The following is an 8386-nucleotide window of genomic DNA, read 5'->3' as shown; positions in this document are numbered from 1 at the left end:
TCTTAGTCTCTAAACCGAAAATTGTTACATTATCCACAGTGTGTCCCTGAAAGTGGGTATATAGCACCGTAGTTCTGTCCATTTTACCAATGTGATATAAGTGCTGTTTAAGTCTATCACCTAAAGAATTTTTGGTTTCACCAATATATATCTTCCGACACAGACTGCACCTAATCCCATAGACCACATTGGCCGTTTCCAACCCCATGTTATGCCATATTGGAGCCCCCAACCCTGAAAAGGTGTTTTTAAGATACTTGAGTTTTAAAAGATATTTGTCATTACCCAGTGGTTTTTTCTTTTGTGTGAGACTAGAGTGAACCAGTATGTCTTTAAGGTTTTTATTTCTCCTATATGCTGATATCACTCTGAATTTCTCTAACGCCCCATTGGCCTGCTGAGCCTGTTGGAAGTGGGATTTAAGTTTGGAGCCGAATCCCACCAAGCTCTGGGAATATGTTGCCACAAAAGGTATGATAGTACAGTTGTCAATCTCTTTATTATACCCTCCATCATTTTCGAATATCTGTTTTACCTCAGTTTTTATTTCCCTCAGAAAACGTTTGGAGTAGCCCCGCGGCCCTAGAGCTCTAAAGAGCGTTGCTGTGGCCTTCTCCACGTCTTCTGACAAGGTACAGATCCTATTGAAACGTATAAATTGGGATTTTATCAACCCCCTATATGTATGTTTTGGGTGGCAACTAGATTTGTGCAAAAGAGCATGTCTGTCTGTTTCTTTAAAGAAAACTCTTGTTGCCAATGATTTAGTTTCTCCCTCAAGCATAAAAAACACTTGTGTATCTAAAAACTCTAGTTTCTCCTCCTGTACATTGTGTGTGATGGTAATTGCTGGATGGTGTGTATTTAAAACATCCACAAATTCCTCAAACTCTAAAATGGAGTGCCCCCATATGCCAAAGATGTCATCAAGATATCTGCAATAGAGCAGTGGTAAGGTCTTACATTGAATAAATGCTGTTTCCTCCCAAAAGCACATGTACAGGTTTGCAAAAGCTGGTGCAAATGTTTTACCCATTGCTGTTCCATGAATTTGGAGGTAATACTTATCATTAAATTCAAAATCATTCCTGGTCAGACTTAGCTCCAATAAATCCAAAATAGCCTTATCTGGACGTTTAGGGTCAGGGAATCTATTAACAGCATTTTTGACTGCCTGTAGGCCCAGAGCCGTCTCAATGTTTGTATACAGTGAATTGATGTCTATAGAAAATAAAAAAGCCTCTGTCGGTACTTTCAAGCCTTTCAGCTTATTCACAAAGTCATATGTATCTTTCACATAACTAGCGTGTTTCTGGGAGAGAGGATTAATATAATAATCTATATATTCTGCAACCCGATATGACTCTGAGCCACAGTCACTCACAATAGGACACCCGCATGGAACCTGGAAAGGAACAGTCCACTTCTCTGGAGCTTTGTGAATCTTAGGAAGCAAATAAAATTGTCTGGGTCTGGGGTGAATCTGGTCCCAACAGGTAAGACATTTGTTTCACCGTAATAAAGTTTTTTTCATACAACTCTACCACTATATCCCGGATCATACCCTGTGTCTCAGATTGAATAGTGTGAGGTAGCGGGGCATAATGTTTCTCAATACTTAGCTGTCTATTTGCCTCCACAAGATATTGGACCTTATCCATGATGACCTTATCCATGATGACCTTATCCATGATGACAATTTGTGACCCCCTTATCAGCTGGTTTTATTATGATACTCTGATTGTTACTAAAATTCTTAATAGCATTTAATTGTTGTTGAGTAAGGTTCAAATTAACAGCTGGTTTGGGCCTAAACTTCGCAAGAGAATCCAAGTCCCTCCGTATGAGAGTCTGTATAGAATGTGAGACAGACTCTAATTTAGGATGCCAAGTGGAATTGTTTGTAAAAGGCACATGGGGAAAGTTTGTCTCATAGTCAAAATGATCCAATAATGTCAACCTCCTATGGTAAGTATGCAAGTCCCTGCGAAGCTCCATGCGGTCTATCTGTTTTGGGGTGAGAATAAAGGTAAGTCCTCTCTCTAAAACTTCCCTCTCTGTCTCTGTAAGTCTATAGGATAGAGAGAGTTTGGTAATATTCGAATGGGGAGCTGTATCCTGACATTGTTCTCCCCTTACATGTTTAATTGATCCAGCCAGAATTGAAGGATCTCAACAGCTGTCTCAGCCGTCCAGTGGACTGGATCACGGGGCTGTGTGTGGAACCGGAGTCTATTCAGGTCATTTAAGTAATTGCATTTCTCCAAAATGGTTTTGTTCAGTCTATTTATGAGAGACTGCTGATCTCTTTCCAGCCTATCTGAAAAATGTATGAGTGGGACATAGAGTATTGCACTGGGAAACCTGTTCTCACACACCTTCAGCAACTGCTGCAGCTGTTTCCAGGTGGTGCTAGATGTCTGTCTCAAGAGGCAGTTGTTTAAGCCTGCAGACAGAATCACCTTCTCTATGGCAGGATTTGGCTCTAGCTTCTCCAAAACGCCTTTCAGATGATATAAGGTGGCCCCTGGAAAGCTATCCACCTGCACACGAGCATCACAAAAGGCAGGATGCGTGACAGATTTGAATCTCCTATCACCACAATAGGTTTACCAATGTCAATCACCCAGTCCTTAATCTTTCTCCCTGTGTTAGGATGTCTAAGAGGCTCCCGGCGTGTGGCTAGAACAGGCTCAGATGGCAGGTTTGTTTTTAGGGGGTTAGGAGGGGACTCAGATTGTGATTCACTCAGGTAAGAAATATATTTTGTAGTGTAAAGAATCATTATTTCATGTCCACCTATTTTAACCGTTGCCATTACTAGAGCCTGCTCCGCCACCACCTGGGGCCCCTGCTGTTCTTGTTCTGGAAGGGATGCAGAAGAGATCGAATTACTACATGGAACCACCACATTGGAGTAAGGAGGATCATACTTTTGAGAAGATTGAATTTTATCTCCATCCAGCATAACCTCCTTGTCTTCCTTTCCTATTTTAACAGGACTAGTGCTATCTATAGGGGCTATAGCCAGGTGTTCCCCCTTACCATAACTGAGGCAGTTGGCTTGGGGGCTGGAGGTCTTACTACTCTCCCCTGATGGTAAATCCTCCTGAAGTGCAAAATAGATATTTCCAAAGGAGCAAGGCTCAATTTCAATAAAGGCCTGTACCGTAAGTGGGAAGGGGACTTTATCGGGAATGGGGGCAAGAGGTACTGATATCAATCTATGGTCTTCCTTCTCCAATGAAGTGCATGGGCCCTGAGGACTGGGGAGCTGCCTGGGAGCATATGGAGGTAAACCAGACCAGGGGAAACCTACCACCGGTAAGGGCTTAGATGGTGTATCCCTAGTGGCTTTAAGATCTGCTACTACCTTGGCATTGGAGGTGGGCCTCAAAGGTTGGGAAACCTTAGGCAAAGGTGGAAACTCCACAGGACACAATGTTAAAGGTGTTTGAGTAGATGGAGCTACTCTAAGGGCCTGTAGCATTGATCTCAGTGTATCCGCTGAAGTTATAGTGAACTTGTGCCTATATCTGGCTTTGGCCCAAACTACTGCCTTATTAAAGGCCTCCAGGTGAAAATCATGAAGTTCCTCCAAACCCAGAGCTATCACCATATCATAATGCTCCCATAATATACCCATGCTAGCCTCCATCCACTGTGCAGTATTCTGCTTAACCTTCTCTAAAGTGTCTATAGTAGGTGAAGAGTGTTTAATAAAAGCAGATAGTTTAGCAACCTGTCTTAGCATCCCAAGGGGGCAAGAACCCATAGTAACAGAGTTGGCCAAAATCTCTGAATGGTGTAGAGCCTGCAGTAACTTAAAGTACTTTTTGGTAAGTAACAGATCTACAGGTGCCATAGGTCTATTAATAATCTGTCTCTCACTTGTGTTCATGGTAGGGGCTGGGGTGCACTCACCCAAGTCAATATTCCGAGCCAAGCTCCCATAGCGATTGTGGAGAGGGACAGACATATTGGCATCTTGTTGTCTCTAAGGCTGATGGCTAAAAACAATGTAAACAGGTAAGGTAAGCATATAAAGATCCCTATCTAAAACAAGCATGGAAAAAAGGGGGGGGAAGGATAGGGTAGGGTTTAAAAAAAAGGGGTTTACATAAAACACACAATGATTAATGACCGGACTGGAAAGAGAACTAGATACCACACTCAATCTAACAAACACTCACTTTTACAGGTGAACTCTCAAGGAGTAAACTCTCACTGCCATCTGGTGGATTTAGGATGTAATCATTTTCATTCTGACTACACAAAACCAAAAAACATCCACCATTAAAGGTATGGAACTGGAAGTGTTTGGTGGTTCTTCCTTTGTAGTTTCCACTTTGTTCCAATGGTAGTATAAAAACAATTTTGTATTTTCCTTAGTGAAAAACAAGTGGACAATTAAAAAAAAGGATATATGTTGTTGTCTTCAGTGTGCACACCTAGTCCAAAACAAATTCTTACCCAGGTCCTTTACTCCATACTCACATTTGAAATGTTTGGGTGGCCTACCCTTAGTGATGGAGGAAGAATGGAAGAATCCAATAGTGGATGTTATCGGTGTGCTCCTGCACTTGAATTGTTTGTTGATTTTGTAGTCCTTTTGGTTTTAAAAGTATCTGAATCCCCTGTTTAAAAAAAAAGGTGTCCAAAAAGTCATCAAAAATTGTTTACAAATATACAAATAAAAAGCACTGCCTGACGTTTCGCCTTACTAGGCTTCATCAGAGGGTTAGGGTTAGGGTTAGGGTTAGGTTTTGAATTAGGGTAGGGTTAAAAAGAGACTGGTTTGTCTTGTGGTGCGCAGGCCTATTGTTGTGTGCCCCTCCAATATAATGCTATAAACCATTCAACTGTTAAAATTATCTAGATGACCCCCTACGAACCTTACCAAAAGTAAGGAGGTTATTATTGTTTCTAGCTTAGTGGTTAAGAGCGTTGTGCCAGTAACCGAAAGGTTGCTGGTTCTAATCCCTGAGCCGACTAGGTGAAAAATCTGTCGATGTGCCCTTGAGCAAGGCACTTAACCCTAATTGCTCATGTAAGTCGCTTTGGATAAGAGCGTCTACTAAATGACTAAAATGTAAAAAAAATGTAAAATGTGAAATGATAGTCTGAGTGGTTATCTAGGACCATGAAGGGACTGAGATATTAAAATATACAAGGGATCAGGGGATAGATGCTTTAATAATACATATACAAACACAATCATATACACATATATAAGCGCTAGAAGACAAAGTGCTAAGAGATAAAGTGCTAAAATGTCAAAACAAAATCAAATACCTAAAAAAGGAAGGAATAAAACTATTTAAGATAAGCATGCAAATATTAAATATTAGACAAACCCACTTAAACTTTATTTTTTGTATTTTTTGTTTGAATAGTGCATCCTTCTTTCACCTCCTTGAGATCCCTGTAAACAAGTGCTATCCCTTTCGATTGATCCTATCTAACTGGTTAAAAACGCTCATTCAGACCGGTGGGTGTAATCGTTTGTAGATCTCTTATCCACCCACGTTCCACTGCTTTTCGCCACCCACTGGTCCACCCAGAACATGACTGTAAGCCGGATATATTGAGGTAAGTGATGGGGTGATCCTGGAAATGAGTGACTGGTTCTGTGTGTAGATGGGCCCGTTTGATGTTGTATAGATGTTGTTTAAGTCTAGTTTCTATTGTATACTGAGTTTCCCCGATGTAGTGTTTTTTGCATAATGTACAGGTAATTATATAAATAACATTTGGAGTGTTGAGTGAGATAGAGTCTAAAACTGGAGTGGAGGTCTTGCTGTGTGGATTTGAAATGAATTTTCTTGGTTTGAAGTGAGCCGTGTGAGGTTTGGGTGGTTGTGGGGGCTTAGTGCTGTATTTTGCTTTGATTAGGACGTCTTTGAGACTCTTATTCCTTCTGAATGCTGAGATAATTCTATATGGCTGGAAGGCTGTGTATGCCTGTTGAGTAATGAGAAAATTATGTTTGAATGCCTGATGTAGCGGTCTGATCCTATGTGAGAATGTAGTGACTAAGGGGATAAGGATTGTATGCTGATTGGAAGAGGAATCAGAGGATGAGAAAAGGTTGTGAATCAGAGAGGGGGGGGGTTTGGTGCGGTTAGGGTTAGGAGTAGGGTTAGGGGTGGGAACAGGATACGAACCCGGGTTAGGGTAAGGGTTAAGGTTAGGGTCAGGGTTAGGGTTAGGGTTAGGGTTAGGAGTAGGGTTGGGGGTAGGGTTAGGGTTAGGAGTAGGGTTGGGGGTAGGGTTAGGAGTTGGAACAGGATACGAACCCGGGTTAGGGTAAGGGTTAAGGTTAGGGTCAGGGGCGGGAGCAGGATACGAACCCGGGTTAGGGTAAGGGTTAAGGTTAGGGTTAAGGTTAGGAGTAGGGTTGGGGGTAGGGTTAGGGTTAGGGTTAGGGTTAGGGTTAGGGTTAGGAGTAAATGCCTCTAACCCTAGGAAGCTCTTTGCCACCTTCTCCTCCCTGCTGAATCCTCCTCCCCCTCCCCCACCCTCCTCCCTCTCTGTGGATGACTTCGTCAACCATTTTGAAAAGAAGGTTGACGACATCCGATTCTCGTTTGTTAAGTCAAATGACACTGCTGGTCCTGCTCACACTGCCCTACCCTATGCTTTGACTTCTTTCTCCCCTCTCTCTCCAGATAAAATCTTGCGACTTGTGACGGCCTGCCGCACAACAACCTGCCCGCTTGACCCTATCCCCTCCTCTCTTCTCCAGACCAACTCCGGTGACCTTCTCCCTTACCTCACCTCGCTGATCAACTCATCCTTGACCGCTGGCTATGTCCCTTCCGTCTTCAAGAGAGCGAGAGTTGCACCCCTTCTCAAAAAAACAACACTCGATCCCTCTGATGTCAACAACTTCAGACCAGTATCCCTTCTTTCTTTTCTCTCCAAAACTATTGAGCGTGCCGTCTTTAGCCAACTCTCTTGCTATCTCTCTCAGAATGACCTTCTTGATCCAAACCAGTCAGGTTTCAAGACTGGTCATTCAACTGAGACTGCTCTTCTCTGTGTCACAGAGGCTCTTCGCACTGCTAAAGCTAACTCTCTCTCCTCTGCTCTTGTCCTTCTAGACCTGTCTGCTGCCTTTGATACTGTGAACCATCAGATCCTCCTCTCCACCCTCTCCGAGCTGGGCATCTCCGGCGCGGCTCACTCTTGGATTGCGTCCTACCTGACCGGTCGCTCCTACCAAGTGGCGTGGCGAGAAGCTGTCTCCGCACCACGTGCTCTCACCACTGGTGTCCCCCAGGGCTCAGTTCTAGGCCCTCTCCTATTCTCGCTATACACCAAGTCACTTGGCTCTGTCATATCCTCACATGGCCTCTCCTATCATTGCTACGCAGACGACACACAACTAATCTTCTCCTTTCTCCCTTCTGATAACCAGGTGGCGAATCGCATCTCTGCATGTCTGGCAGACATATCAGTATGGATGACGGATCACCACCTCAAGCTGAACCTTGGCAAGACGGAGCTGCTCTTCCTTCCGGGGAAGGACTGCCCGTTCCATGATCTCGCCATCACGGTTGACAACTCCGTTGTGTCCTCCTCCCAGAGTGCGAAGAGCCTTGGCGTGACCCTGGACAACACCCTGTCGTTCTCCGCTAACATCAAGGCGGTGACCCGATCCTGTAGGTTCATGCTCTACAACATTCGGAGAGTACGACCCTGCCTTACTCAGGAAGCGGCACAGGTCCTAATCCAGGCACTTGTCATCTCCCGTCTGGATTACTGCAACTCGCTGTTGGCTGGGCTCCCCGCCTGTGCCATTAAACCCCTACAACTCATCCAGAATGCCGCAGCCCATCTGGTGTTCAACCTTCCCAAGTTCTCTCACGTCACCCCGCTCCTCCGCACACTACACTGGCTTCCAGTTGAAGCTCGCATCTGCTACAAGACCATGGTGCTTGCCTACGGAGCTGTGAGGGGAACGGCACCTCCGTGCCTTCAGGCTCTGATCAGTCCCTACACCCAAACGAGGACATTGCGTTGATCCACCTCTGGCCTGCTGGCTCCCCTACCTCTGCTGAAGCACAGTTCCCACTCAGCCCACTCAAAACTGTTCGCTGCTCTGGCACCCCAATGGTGGAACAAGCTCCCTCACGACGCCAGGACAGCGAAGTCACTCAACACCTTCCGGAGACATTTGAAACCCCACCTCTTTAAGGAACACCTGGGATAGAATAAAGTAATCCTTCTAACCCCCCCCCCTTACCCCACCCCACCCCCCAAAAAAATAAAAAAATAATAAACATTTGTAAAGTGGTTATCCCACTGGCTATAAGGTGAATGCACCAATTTGTAAGTCGCTCTGGATTAGAGCATCTGCTAAATGACGTAAATGTAATGT

This window comes from Coregonus lavaretus (genome assembly GCF_964263955.1).
Source record: "Coregonus lavaretus genome assembly, contig: HAP1_SCAFFOLD_620, whole genome shotgun sequence".
NCBI classification, from domain to species: domain Eukaryota; kingdom Metazoa; phylum Chordata; class Actinopteri; order Salmoniformes; family Salmonidae; genus Coregonus; species Coregonus lavaretus.
This window is presented reverse-complemented; position numbering follows the sequence as displayed.